Source organism: Oncorhynchus clarkii, chromosome 5 (assembly GCF_045791955.1).
Source record: "Oncorhynchus clarkii lewisi isolate Uvic-CL-2024 chromosome 5, UVic_Ocla_1.0, whole genome shotgun sequence".
Classification (NCBI taxonomy): domain Eukaryota; kingdom Metazoa; phylum Chordata; class Actinopteri; order Salmoniformes; family Salmonidae; genus Oncorhynchus; species Oncorhynchus clarkii.
This window is the reverse complement of record NC_092151.1, coordinates 36675317-36690700: the sequence shown is the minus strand read 5'-3', so window position 1 is coordinate 36690700 and position 15384 is coordinate 36675317. Positions and strand designations below refer to the sequence as shown.

Here is a 15384-nt window from a genome sequence, read left to right as displayed (position 1 = left end):
TCTTCCAACCCCCATTCTCCCACCCTGTCCAAGCCTGGCAGAGCAATCCGGCACAGCAAGCGGCCACAGCTTACATGGTTGCCAGCCCTGCAACACTGAAAACCTATAGTACTTTTTCCCTGAACTGCAAAAAAAAAAAGGCTTTTTCAATTTTCTGTGAAGTTGAGAAAACATCCATAAAAAGATAAGAATTTGTATAAAATTATCACACAATGCCCCTCCTCTCTCTTGCATGTGAAAAGCATTTTTGGTCGTGTGAATAAAAAGTTGGTGGAAAATGTTTTAAAGAGCAGTCCATTACAATCCATTACACACATTCAGCCAGTATATCTACTCAGTAATTATTCATTAGAACACATTCAACGTCATAGTCAATTTCACACTCGGCAGTCAAAACACAAAAGGGATTTGGCCTATTTAATGCAAGGGGGGCAATGCTGGGGGCAACGATGGAGCTATAGAGAGAGCAACAGGGGATGTGGGTGAGGGTTGGTGGAGAGGGGAGGTGTATTTGTCTAATCTGTGAACCCAAAAAACAAGTATGACACCTATAGTTATCATAAGGGGGAAAAAACATGGAAACTAATTTTAAGTCTGATTTTTTTACTATTGAATTGTTATTCCGATCCTCAAGGAAAGAGGATAACTGGGTAATGGATGTGGACAGGGTGGGGGCTTGATTTCTCCCACCTCCAAGACACTCTTTATTTTGCACTCTCTTCCACTCCACCATCCCTCCCTCCAATCTCCTCCCAGCCCATCATCAAGTTAAACCAATGAGACAAGTGAACAATATCATTGAAGGCGCCCTATTTGAGATGTCAGAATCAATCTGACAATACAGAAGGGGGCGATGAGGATCAACCCTCCCTTTCTCCCCTTCTTAGCACCAACATGGGAACTGGAGCCTTCTTATCCACACTGAAAGGGAAAATGTCTTGACATTCCATTCTGTGCGTGAGCGAGAAAGAGTTTCTCTAGGCATTTGTGTTTGACACACTCTAAATCACTGACAACGGAAAAAACATCAAATTATAAGCATTAAATTCACTATTTCGTATTATTTCCTCTAATGCCAAGGTTCCTTCCAATGTGACATCAAGGTTGCACACTGCCTGCTACACCTGACCACCCTGTACCAGGCCTAAAATACTGAACAGAGACAATGGCTCAGAGTGGTCAGGTTGCATGCCAGGCCTGATTCTGGCACTCTGCCCATTGTTGGTGCTCTGTTGGCATCAGGCTGGGCAGGCCGGTGGTACGCCTCAGAGAGCAAGGCAGAGATTACAGCCATTCAGGGGGAATCTGAGCTGAAAAACGGAGAACACACGGCAGATGAGAAGATAACACCAGGTTGTCATGAGATGGCCAACCAGCATGGCCCAAGGACACAATCCATGTAAATTCATACATAAGAATACACACACACACACACACACACACACACACACACACACACACACACACACACACACACACACACACACACACACACACACAGAGATAGATACACTTGCACAACACAGTTCTACTGTAATCTAGGAAACAGTGGCATCTCGTGGTAATGGTACATAGGACTCTTTTTAAAGGAGAGGTTGATGGGAGTAGAAAGGAGACTGAAACAGGTGATAACACACACAAAGAATGCAAAAGGATGTGGAGAGAAAAGGATGACACTTGCAAAAGCGGAAAATGAGCAACAAGATACCTAAATTTGATGGCAGGCTAAAACGGAACAGGAAAGCCTATCTGACCCAGCGGCCATCACCCGAGAGGCCGGCCCATTGTCCCAGGCTCTCCACTATGGCACAGGATCCTGTTACTCTGTCACAAAGTGGCCGTTAGGCTCCTGAAACAGATAGCACTGCTCGTGCGTGGGCCACTGACTGACACCACACATCACATCACTCAGGGAAACAAACACACGTTTAGGGGGCTCCAGGTGTCTAGAGAAACCCGAGTGTCACGGTTCTGTATCTCTTCATACAATGCTGCCTTTATATAGCTTCAATTATAGATATTGGATAAAACAATATGAATACTGTATCTGTATTGCTATTATATATTTCTTTCAAAGTCTGGCAAAGGTAGAAGCTTTAGGTGGTGGTCTTCATAGCATTGGGGAAAAATCTATTTTGCATATAAGACCTTATCAATATGTTGTTCTAAACAGAGGATAAACAAAAGCCTCGTTTATACCTTGTGCTAACATGGGTCCTTTTTCCTGATCTTGTCTACATTCCGACTGTGCCACATTTCCAGAAATGTGTCTACACTATGTTTGCATTGATACCAGAATTCCTGGTCCCTTTCCTTTATGCAAATTATTTCACAGCTATTCTTTCAAAATAATACTTCTTTATTTATTGTCGATGATTTTCGAAGGTGGAAAAATTATGATTTAAATGGTTTCTCTGTCCAGATCTGTCTACACTTATAAGATATCCAGTGTGTCTGACTACCTCTGGAGGTGGGCAGGATGATCTGATCACAATGTGTCTTTAGATTGTCTACACCTGCCAAACAAATGTGGGCACAATCAGAATGTGGACAAGATCAGGACAAAGGACGCAAGTTAGAACCAGGGCTCCACAGACACACAAAGAAAAACACACCGCAGTATTACCTCACTCATCTCCAAAGCCATGTGAGTCATGGTTGAATCGGTCTTGTAATGGATCAGATAGAATCCAAATCAAGTACGCAGTAGAGGTGGACTCTCGTCCTGGGGCTAGCAACCGAGAAGCACTCACATTCTAGAGTCACTTTTAGCCTCTGACGACTCAGATGCAGGTATGTCCCTTTGACCGTATCACTTCACCGTCACACTGCTCTACCTCCGCTTTCCACTGTCCCTCTGACAGAACTGGCCAGGTTCTGGGGACCAAGGGAGGGGTTCAGTTGGGAGTGCTTCTGTGTGGACCAGTACTTTCTGCTAAAGCGTCATTCCTGTCCGGTCCATAAAGATCTAGTTGGCTCTGAGAGCTCTAAGATAGTTAATCATTCATTAAGCCTAGGGAGGTCTCATTCAGCACTTCACCTGAGTGTCCAAAGACCCAGTGTGTGTGTGTGTGTGTGTGTGTGTGTGTGTGTGTGTGTGTGTGTGTGTGTGTGTGTGTGTGTGTGTGTGTGTGTGTGTGTGCCTGCACGTGTAACACAATGATGCGGAAACTATCTGCTTCAAGCTCCTCATCCTCCTCCTCGCACAAAATTACAGCACAGGTATTGTGTTACTGATCTTTGATTAGGCAGATACAATTCTGACTAATTACAAACCACTCATCACTGCCATGGTGAAGCAACAGTATCGGGCCTGTTGGGATGAGACTATTGTCCTTTCAGTGCATCTTACTGCTGCTGTCAACACCAGCCTGTGCTGCAGTAAGAGGGACATACCATACTATGATGGCTTTCCTGCTTAACCTTCATGTGTCAGAGAGACTCCTATTATGTATTCTAGTGGCTCTTATGTCATCTAAAAATATATATTTAAAGTTATGTTTGAATGAAAAAGAGAACAATCATACATGATTTACCTTACCATAAATGAGTCATTGATCGACATTGCTATCCAGAATGATTATTTAAGAAAAAACAAAGTAGAGATGTATGTCCCACCTTCTCTATTGGCTCAGTACTAAGTGATGTGTTGGATTGTGACAGATTTGTAGGAAGCGTAACATTGCCCTCTCATTCCAACTGTTTAAAATTTAAAGTCGAGCATCCTGTAAACACTAACGAAGGCATCTTGCATTACAGCCACACTGATTAAACAGAGAGGAGACACTCACAGCAAATAAGTTATATTTTAAAGCCACATAGCAGAACAGAAGGGATTATTACCTTTCCAGTCAACGTTACAGACGCTTACATTCCCAGAGACTACTGAACAGTTTATTTTCTCTTTGTTGCAGCCCCCTACCAAACACACCCACCCATATACTTACAATCACACCACATGTCCTATCACCACACATCTTGCCCCTTTAGCCTGCGGTATGGATTGTCTAGCCCAAGCAAGCTTTGTGCTACCTACCCACAGCTCTCTGAATTAGCACGAGTCCCTGTAAAATCCAATTACACCAGAGTCAGCGGGTTGATTTTCCCATTACAGATTTCATGCTGAGTTTGAGGACTACGACTTTTAAACCCACACATCAGCCCCTGTGCCCCTCTCTCACACATAAACACTCCTTTTCTCTTCCCCCTGACACTTCATGTCTCTGTAATGCGAGGAACAAGAGGTATCCCTTAGTCATCAAAGTCCACTCCAGTCATGCGGTAAGGTCATCATCCTCATCCAACCTCTCTGACCTTACTCTCATTCTATCATTCAATGAAATGGGATATCCGATCCCATACACAGCAATTTCCCTGTTCTACCTTAACACCATCAATAGTGGTGGCAGTAGTCTCAAGGTTAGAGAAGCTGGCCTATAACCAAAGGGTTGCCAGTTTAATTACCAGGGCTGTATGGCATTGTTCCCTTGAGCAAGGCACTTAACCACCAACTTTCTCCAAACAATACAAACACACAAAACCAGCTAGACCAGCCTATTAGGTAACATGTGCCTGGGATGAAAACAGTGACCCCTTAACCTCTCAGAACATCATGGGTAAACAATCTGACCAATTACAGCACAACTCTGCCTCCAGAGGGCATCACAGGATAGACAAATAAATACGCACAGGCTCAATTTGTCTTACACAACTCAACATTCAATTAATGCTTTATTTATAGGAGCAAATAGATAACTGAGGACGGAGCTGGACACTGAAGGTCAACACTAGCCAGGTTGCTGTAGTAGCCTTCTGTATCTCTGCCATGTTCTTTGAGCGAGAGACGTTCTGCTAGGACACCATGACCAAATGCATGCGATAGCAATAAAATAAAAGTATTCTAAAACGCAATCCCTTAGGTTAACAGAAATTTGACTGAGCTACCATATGATAATGCTGATAGAGCTGGTAACACTTAAATGTACAGATAGTGGAGGTTATTGTTGTAGATATGGAAAAATAGTTTAGCATGCTCTACTGAAAATCTAATGACCAATCAAATGACAGAAATCTTACCTTTGAGAACATGTACATGGTGTAATGTGCATAAAAAGGAGGATTCTTCTGGTCGGGCCGTTCTGACAAGTCCAGTCCAGGTCAATAGACGCTGAATCTGATCTGGATAGGACAGAGAAGGAGGAACCCAGCTCATCTGTGTGTTGAGGAATGCTTGCTGAGAAGTGGGACATTGATACAAGGGTAAGAGCAGCTCTATAAACATGATCTATAGCACCTGGATTTATGGACAACCCATAATGCAACAGCCCCTGCAAACTTGCTGTCATGGTGTCCTAATTTCCTTCTTCTGTTTTTTTAGGTTGGCCTCATTCCCTGTTCAGTTCAACAGAGACCACTAGACACAATGCCACTAGACCTAGACAAATGCCAATGTGAGAAAATATTATTGCAATATACAGAGAATCATACTCTGTGTCGTAAAATGGCACAGATCACTGTAATGTCAACACTTTTCTGTCTGGAACTCTTGATAGCAACTAGCTGACTAAACTCAACGCAACAATTCTAACTAATTACAAACCACTCATCACTGCCATGGTGAATCTACAGTATTGGGCATGTTGGGATGAAACTATTGTCCTTTCAGTGCATCTTACTGCTGCTGTCAACACCAGCCTGTGCTGCAGTAAGAGGGACATACCATACTATGATGGCTTTCCTGCTTAACCTTCATGTGTCAGAGAGACTCATATTATGTATTCTAGTGGCTCTTATGTCATCTACAAATATATATTTAAAGTTATGTTTGAATGAAAATGAGAACAATCATACATGATTTACCTAACCATAAATTAGTCATTGATCGACATTGCTATCCAGAATGATTATTTAAGAAACAACTAAGTAGAGATGTTTGTCCCACTTTCTCTGTTTCTTGCGGCTCAGTACTAAATGATGTGTTGGATTGTGACAGATTTGCGGGAAGTGTAACATTGCCCTCTCATTCCGACTGTTTAACATGAACTCAACTCAGAAACGTCCTTCACCACGGCGTTAAGTTTAGTCAGCTAGATATAAACTAGTATAGCCTACAACATACTGATTATGATCCAAACAATATATAGTAATACTTTTCTGCTTGCTGCTGTTGATAACATACCATACCTTCCAACTCTATAGGCAGAGTGTGTTCGGATTATTAAATTCTGGGAACGAGGCTATGTGCAACAGTTCTGATGATTGCGGGGGAAATACATTTCAAGAGCAACTAGGACGATAAACTTGCGCACTCCATTGGGACGGCTAAAAACTATTCAAAAAGTATACATTAATTTGGGAGGTTGGCCTAGCCCTGAGCTACCCAAGTCATTGTTTAGCAGGGTCATTAGTCCTATTTGAGCAAAATATACGCTAACCATGTTTTATACAAGCAATATCAATATTTGCACACTTTTGAATTCCCTCCCCTTTCAAATAGCATCATCCCAACCTGTCAATGTTGTTTGCTGCTTTCACTGGTGTTTATTCCACTGCTGTTATTGAGCCTGAAAACAGACGCTACTGCCCCTCCTCTCCGCGCCTCATCGACCACCTCCCCCCGCCGCAGCCCAAACGGCGCGGGCAAGCGAGCGGGGTCGGAATTCGAACCAGACCAGTGGTGCTGATGAACAGCTCCTCGACAGAGAGGAGTCGACACAGGACAGTCGGTGACAGAAGAGGGAGTTTTAAAAACAGTTTGAAAGGTGAATGAATGGACTCAAACTTAAAAGTTGAAAAGAACACCTTTGGATTCGTTCAGAAACAGGTTAGCAAGGTGTTGTTTACACAGTTGTTTGCATTTCATGTAACGCAGCTAGCTATCTCTGATATCTAGCTAGCAGTGACGTAACGTTAACTACATGTCTCACACTAGTGTTGTTGTGGCGTTGGGAGCTAGCTTGCAACGTTAACTTATCGAACTAACTAGACAGTCAGGTATGGGTCAGGTAACTACCCGGGATAGCTAAATGTAAAGCTAGCTGTGTCTCTGTAGTTAGCTAGCTAGCTGTAAGTATGCCATGTTTATCAACTAACCACAAATAGAACAATGAAAATCTTTGAACTAACGTTAGCTAGCTACAGTAACGGTGGCTATTTATCTTTCAGGAGATGATACCACCCCCAGAATGACAGCGATTCTCAGAAATTCTGGGAGTAACGTTAACGTTAATCATCACACCTCATCACATGATTTCAGGTACAGACAGCTAATCACATCATCGGGCTGTCACTTGTCTGAACTAGCTAACTCTGAAAAGCTTGGCAGGCAAACCTGATGGTTCATGTTAACGTTATGGTTTGCTAAGAGCCCCCCCCCCCCCCCCCCTCTCTCTCTCTCTCTCTCTCTCTCTCTCTCTCTCTCTCTCTCTCTCTCTCTCTCTCTCTCTCTCTCTCTCTCTCTCTCTCTCGCACACCCCGTGTGTGTGACAATATGCACACAAAAAAAACAACAATGAATACATCAGCTCTGTTTTCAGTCCTGCTGTTTGGGGCAATGGAGGAGAGGGGGAGATATATCCCTGGGTGTCTGGTTGTGGGGACTTTGAAGGGCTGGCCTCAAAAATAGAAAACAAGGGGACACTGCTTGTAGTTACCCCTGGGGGGGACTTGCTTCACTGCCTTTCTAATTTGTACTGGTAATCAAAGGGGGTAGACACATCGAACACCCCTTTTTACAAGTTCGAGTACAAGCTTTTTTCCTGGTCAATCAGAGCTCACTTCAACTAGGTTATTGTTCAGTGCACTGGACCTGCTTGTCTCTAGCCTTCACATTGTGTTTGTTTGGAGTTCCCCTAGCGACATTGTTGTTGAGTGAAGGGAGTTTAATCTCAGAAGGAATCATTATTTTGTGCTAAGCTAAATTGAGCGGTATTATTTGTGGCACATGGATGTTTCCCTCAAAAAGGTTGGTGTTTTTTCTGATTTTATGTTTAGTGACTTTTCAAGCAATCAAGTTTGGAGATTGTTTGCAGTCAAATTGTCATTGAATGAACTACAGTCACTTTTATCATGCTGGATATTCTGTTCCCACATTAAGTGACTTTATTGTAATGTTCTCACTGTAGTCTAATTTCTTATGCTTATTACCTAGTTTCTTAACTCATAGCCTATGGCCCATTGATTGAAACCAAGATCATCTCTTTTATAATTAGCCTACTTTCAATGGAGTTAATTCAACACATTGACCAAACCCTAACTGTCAAATTAACCACAATCAAACTTCAATAGCCAGTTTGTAGACAGGGTTTTCACATTATATTACTTACAGTTATTAACCATTCCCTAATTGGCTTGTTGGTATGAAACGACCCACACAGTCTCCAAGCAACAGGTTGTTTTTATCATGTGACTAAAAATAAGTTTACCTACTGATAGCAGTGTGTGGGTGGAGCTTTAAAGCCAGACTGATGTTATTTTGTATGCAACATGCATGTTATTGTAATGTCTGTTTAGAAGAGTCAACAGCATTAAGCCTGCCTTCCAGGCTATTGCTCCCCTCAGGGAGTCCCCTTCACTAGAGAGTGGTTGGTTGTAGTGCATAGGGTCTGGTGGTGACAGAGAGGCAGATGGCTCTCCTTTAACTCGCTTGTCAATTAGCTGTCACTCAACCAGATGAATGCAGGCTTTGGTCATCATGGGGGTGGAGTGGGTTGGGACAATCCGGGAACAGCCCTCTGGAAACAATAGAGGCACGTGCCGCTGGGCTGGGGACTGTCGTTTGGGACACAATAACTAATCATTATTCAATGGCCAGACCAACTGTTGCAGACCATGTGCACACAGTGTACCCGACCCTACTCCACATTTTCAATACCGTGGGTGTGCCCCTGTGTATTGTGATTCAGCCAATGGACCATTAGGATCAGTGGTCATCAGATGTTACATCACCTTGTTTTTCAGTGTCAGGAAATGGAAAGTAACATGCTCATTAAAATAAAGAAAATGTACTTTATGCAAATTAGTTTACAAAAATTATTCTGAACAAAAATATAAACGCAACATGTGAAGTGTTGGTCCAATGTTTCATAAGGTGAAATAAAATATCCCAGAAATGTTCCATATGCACAAAAAGCTTATTCCTGTTAGTGAGCATTTCTCCTTTGCCAAGATAATCCATCCACCTGACAGATGTGGCATATCAAGAAGCTGATGATCATTACACAGGTGCACCTTTTGCTGGGGGCAATAAAAGGCCACTCTAAAATGTGCAGTTTTGTCATATGACACAGATGTCTCAACTTTTTAAGGAGCATGCAATTGGCATGCTGACTGCAGGAATGCCCACCAGAGCTGTTCCCAGAGAATTGAATGTTAATTTCTCTACCATAATTTTCCTCCGTCATTTTAGAGAATTTGGGAGTACGTCCAGCCAGCCTCACAACCGCAGACCACGTGTATTGCATTGTTTGGTCGAGCGGGTTACTGGTGTCAACGTTGTGAACAGAGTAGAGGTCGACCGATTATGATTTTTCAACGCCGATACCGATTATTGGAGGACCAAAAAAGCCGATACCGATTAATCGGCCGATTTTTTTCCCTATTTATTTGTAATAATGACAATTACAACAATACTGAATGAACACTTATTTTAACTTATTATAATACATCAATAAAAATCTATTTAGCCTCAAATGAATAATGAAACATGTTCAAGTTGGTTTAAATAATGCAAAAACAAAGTGTTGGAGAAGAAAGTAAAAGTGCAGTATGTGCCATGTAAGAAAGCTAACGTTTAAGTTCCTTGCTCAGAACATGAGAACATATGAAAGCTGGTGGTTCCTTTGAACATGAGTCTTCAATATTCCCAGGTAAGAAGTTTTAGGTTGTAGTTATTATAGGAATTATAGGACTATTTCTCTCTATACCATTTGTATTTCATTAACCTTTGACTATTGAATGTTCTTATAGGCACTTTAGTATTGCCAGTGTAACAGTATAGCTTCCATCCCTTTCCTCGCTCCTACCTGGGCTCGAAGCAGCGTTACCCATGCAGAGTAAGGGGAACAACCACTCCAAGTCTCAGAGCAAGTGACGTTTGAAACGCTATTAGCGCGCACCCCGCTAACTAGTTAGCCATTTCACATTGGTTACACCAGCCTAATCTCAGGAGTTGATAGGCTTGAAGTCATAAACAGCTGCTGGCAAACGCACGAAAGTGCTGTTTGAATGAATGCTTACGAGCCTGCTGGTGCCTACCATCGCTCAGTCAGACTGCTCTATCAAATCATAGACTTAGTTATAACATGATAACACACAGAAATACGAGCCTTAGGTCATTAATATGGTCGGATCCGGAAACTATCATCTCGAAAACAAGACATTTATTCTTTCAGTGAAATACGGAACCATTCCATATTTTATCTAACGGGTGGCATCCATAAGTCTAAATATTGCTGTTACATTGAACAACCTTCAATGTTATGTCATAATTACGTAAAATTCTTGGCGGCCCAAACTGTTGCATATACACTGACTCTGTGTGCAATGAACGCAAGAGAAGTGACACAATTTCACCTGGTTAATGTTGCCTGCTAACCTGGATTTATTTTAGCTAAATATGCAGGTTTAAAAATATATACTTCTGTGTATTGATTTTAAGAAAGGCATTGATGTTTATGGTTAGATACACATTGGAGCAACAATACGCACCGCATCGATTATATGCAACACAGGACACGCTAGATAAACTAGTAATATCATCAACCATGTGGAGTTAGCTAGTGATTATGATTGATTTATTGTTTTTCATAAGTTTAATGCTAGCTAGCAACTTACCTTGGCTTACTGCATTTGCGTAACAGGCAGGCTCCTCGTGGAGTGCAATGAGAGGCAGGTGGTTAGAGCGTTGGACTAGTTAACTGGTTACAAGATTGAATCCCTGGGCTGACAAGGTAAAAATCTGTCGTTCTGCCCCTGAACAAGGCAGTTAACCCACCGTTCCTAGGCCGTCATCGAAAATAAGAATGCGTTCTTTACCGACTTGCCTAGTTAAATAAAGGTTAAATAAAGGTGTAACAAAACAATAAATAACAAAAAATTGGCCAAATCGGTGTCCACAAATACCGATTTCCGATTGTTATGAAAACTTGAAATCGGCCCTAATTAATCGGCCATTCCGATTAATCGGTCGACCTCTAGAACAGAGTGCCCCATGATGGCGGTGGGGTTACTTTATGGGCAGGCATAATGAAGAGATATACCATTGTCGTGCCATTCATCCGCCGCCATCACCTCACATGCATGGTACCATGATCTTTAAACAATTCCTGGAAGCTTGAAAAATGTCCCAGTTCTTCAATGGCCTGCATACTCACCAGGCATGTCACCCATTGAGCATGTTTGGGATGCTCTGGATCAACGTGTACGACAGCTTGTCCAGTTCCCGCCAATGTCCAGCAACTTTGCACAGCCATTGAAGAGGTGTGGGACAACATTCCAAAGGACACAGTCAACAGCCTGATCAACTCTATGCGAAGGAGATGTGTCCCGCTGCATGAGGCGGTCATATCAGATACTGACTGGTTTTCTGATCCACGCCCCTACTTTGTTTTTAATGTATCTGTGACCAACAGATCCATATCTGTATTCCCAGTCATGTGAAATCAATAGATTAGGGCCTAATGAATTTATTTTAAATGACTGATTCCCTTAAATGAACTGTAACTCGGTCAAATCTTTCAAATTGTTGCATGTTTCGTTTATAGTTTTGTTCAGTTTATTTTACATTTCAACTCAATACAAGCGGAGAAAAAAAAGATGAATAGCACGTTAGCAAAAGTTTCAGTGACCTCTTGTCTCGATAAGCTGAGGGCAGTGGCAATATACATTATAAGGAATATGTTTATCCTGTAGCTCCCTTACAGTAGATGTAACCAGCTCATTGTGTGTGTCTGTCAGGCTACTGACCACTGAGCCGCCCCAACAGAGTGAGGAGCTGGGGGACCTGCAGTCTCTGTCCTGGCTAACCACCGTGGATGTACCCAGGCTGCAGCAGATGGCCACAGGCAGACTGGCCTTCAACAACGCAGGACCCCAGAGCAGCATACTGGAACTACACACAGGTGAGACACAATGCAGACACACACACACACACACAAGCCAAAAAACACGTATACACACCTGGCCTGAAACAAACTCTTTTTTTCAGACCAGCAAAGCAACATGAGTTCAGCACTAGGACATAACACCATGGCCCCTCCACATAGCAATATGCTCAACACTTATATTGGAATGAACTACCTCAACAATCAAAATGGAAATGTAAGTATTTCTTGGGGTCTTATTATTGTAGTTCTTTTTTAAATCAACACTGTTCTTCCCCTCCTACTGTGTGTCTTTGTCTTTCAGATGGCAGGATTGCCAGGAAGTGCTGTGCCTGCCTCAGAATACCAGTCCTCCCCAGCCCACTACTTCCACTCCCCCCAGCAGGCCTACAGCCCAGCTCAGACTGTGCAACAGGTAACACATCCACTGACTGTTTCAGAAGTGTTTCTGAACTCTTATGAACGTAAGACTGTATGTCAGAGAGATGCAGAGGATTTCTAGCACTTGTAATTGATTCAAAGACAGCCTAATAGGTATCTTGTTTTGCTTTTTCCCAGCGTTCCCCCAGCAGCCTGTACAACAGCACCTCCTACCATAACCAGAACCTGTATGATCAGCAAGCAGCAGTCACGAGCATCACCAACCCCCACAGCAACCAGGATCTGCTACAACAACCCAAGGCCTTCCCTAAACCTATCTACTCCTACAGGTAGGATACACTAACACACTGACCCCTCCTTTTTCCATTGACATTTAATCGGTGCAGTTTTAACACAGTGTGTAAAGCAGACTAGTGGTCAGAACAATTGGAAGTGAGCGAAAATGCATAATATTTGACGGTTTTTGCCAGCTGCCTGATTGCTATGGCCTTGAAGAACAGCCGGACAGGCAGCCTTCCTGTCAGTGAGATCTACGGCTTCATGAAGGAGCACTTCCCTTACTTCAAGGTGAGGAGCGGGGAGATACTGCTTTACACACCTGAGATTTTCAGGGCTCGTGGAAGTTTAGGAACATCAGCAACATTGTATATGATCAGTATAATGTGTCTTACTGATGAATGGTTCTCCACCCTACAGACGGCGCCTGATGGCTGGAAGAACTCTGTGAGACACAACCTGTCTCTGAACAAGTGCTTTGAGAAGGAGGAGAACAAGCAGGGAGGCTCCTCCTCTACCTCTCGTAAGGGCTGTCTGTGGGCCCTCAACCCAGCCAAGATCAACAAGATGGAGGAGGAGATGCAGAAGTGGAAACGCAAGGACCTGACTGCCATCCGTCACAGCATGGCCAACCCAGGTGAGACCTGGCAGGGGATGATGGGAGTGGAAACATGACAATAATTGCAACATTCTGATTCATTATATAATATTGCTTGATGAGTGTTTATAGCTAATGCTCTTGTATTGGCTCTCAGATGAGCTGGATAGGCTGATCACAGACCGACCGGACGGCTGCCAGAGAAAGGCCTGTGATCCCAGGAAGACATGTGTCCTGTCCATGCCCTGTGGTCCCCCGCTGTCTGGACATCTGCAGTCCTCCCTCCCCTTCCACCTCCAGGCCCAGAATCACACCCTCCTAGGAGAACCCAGCTCCCCTGTACACGCCCGGACCCCTCCCCTCCATGCTGTCCCAGACTACTCCCACAGCCCCTTCCCCCAGCAGCAGCCCTACAGACACCCCTTTAGCCACAGCTTGTACAGCCTCCACCCAGACGTCACAGCCGAGGTGGACGCTCTGGACTCCAGTGTCATGGAGTTTGCCGGTGGGTTCTGATGAGGATAGGAGGGATGTTACCGTATGTTTAAAATCAAAATGCCATATTTGTTGATCACGTTTATCAAAACAGATAGTTTAAAACAGACAGTTATGGTGAAGACTATGGTGATAATGTGTTTGTTTCTGTCTTTCAGGGAGCCTATGGGAGGAGATGAGGGAGGAGGGCTTCAGCCTGGAGTCTCTGGGTAACTTTAACCACTCTGACTGTGAGCTGACTGGCCCCAGCACTGGACAGACCCTGGTGGACCGACAGGTGTCCCCTCCCAGTACATCACAACCACAGAGGCCAGGGGCCAGGCCATCACCCAGCTCTGACTTTGACTGTGAAACACTGATATACAGTGTATTAAACACTGAAATACATCAGGACAGACTATGGGAAGATCATTACTGTTGAATCTGAAAGTCCCCGCACCAACTGTATGAGAATCCTGAACTTTTCTGCACCTGACAGGATGTCTCGCCCCTTTTATGTCAGTTTTTTTATGTGTTTTTTTCCTGATTCCTGTTTTAACACCAAAGCACGTAAGAAGCAGCCAAAATCAACAAGCATGGGCATGTTTGATTGCGTCTGTCAGCTTCTTGGAGTGATGAGGATGAAGTGTTTTTGTGTGTGTGGATCTTCGGCGGTAAAATGCAATGCCACTTTATTTCTACAAGAGCCGGAGTCAATGTTTGTTTCTGTGAAGATATGTAGACGTTGTCGGGGAAACTAATCTGTTATCTAGGCTATTCCTTATGGAGGAAAAGTCTTTCACTGATTCACAGATTTCACTGTGGCACTGTAGCTTGATAAGTTATGTTTGTAGTACTATAGTACTACTAGGTAGGCATTATCTCTGCATTTTCTGTGTATTTATTTTGGTTCATTTGTATTTATTTACTATGTTCTGAGTAAATGCTCCAAATGACTCTTGATGCCATGCCTTACAATTATTTTATATTGTAAAATAGAGGACTTTTACATGTTATTTCAGAAATACTAAAAACATTTAACTAAAGATTGTTAACGTAATGGTATTAAAGCCTTAGCATATTCACCGGCTTTAACCTGAGAATAGACTCCTGTGCCTACTATGGATTTGTCTAACCGTAAATATTTACCGATGCCATTTGCTATTGTTACTAAAGACTTCAATCTTGAGATGAATCTGACAGACCGCTATACCCCTCTGATGTCCGTGACCCCGCTCCGATGGTGTCTCAGGGAAAGTGGGATATGCACACAAAAAAAATCACACCTCACACTTGTACATGTTACACAGTTGGTGAAGCTGGACAAATATAAGCGCCCCCTAATTGACCTTTGACCTTGAGGTTTTTCAGCTGGTTCACTTGAATGTCAATCGTGCACTTTGGTAGGCACTAGTGTGATGCAAGAGCACCGTCTACTGTCAGTCTAGAGTATTGCGACAAAGTGGTTATTTTCATATCCATACTGTATATATCCCAAGTACCATTTGTAAAAGTGGTTGTATAACCCTTATGTATACGTAATACATAGTAGTG

The 15384-nt window shown here is 43.1% G+C and overlaps 1 pseudogene; it reads left to right on the top strand.

Annotated features, from left to right (window-relative positions):
- The first annotated feature begins 7946 nt into the window (after positions 1-7946).
- LOC139408750 (forkhead box protein N4-like) lies at positions 7947-14190 on the top strand (annotated as a pseudogene).
- Positions 14191-15384: the final 1194 nt, after the last annotated feature.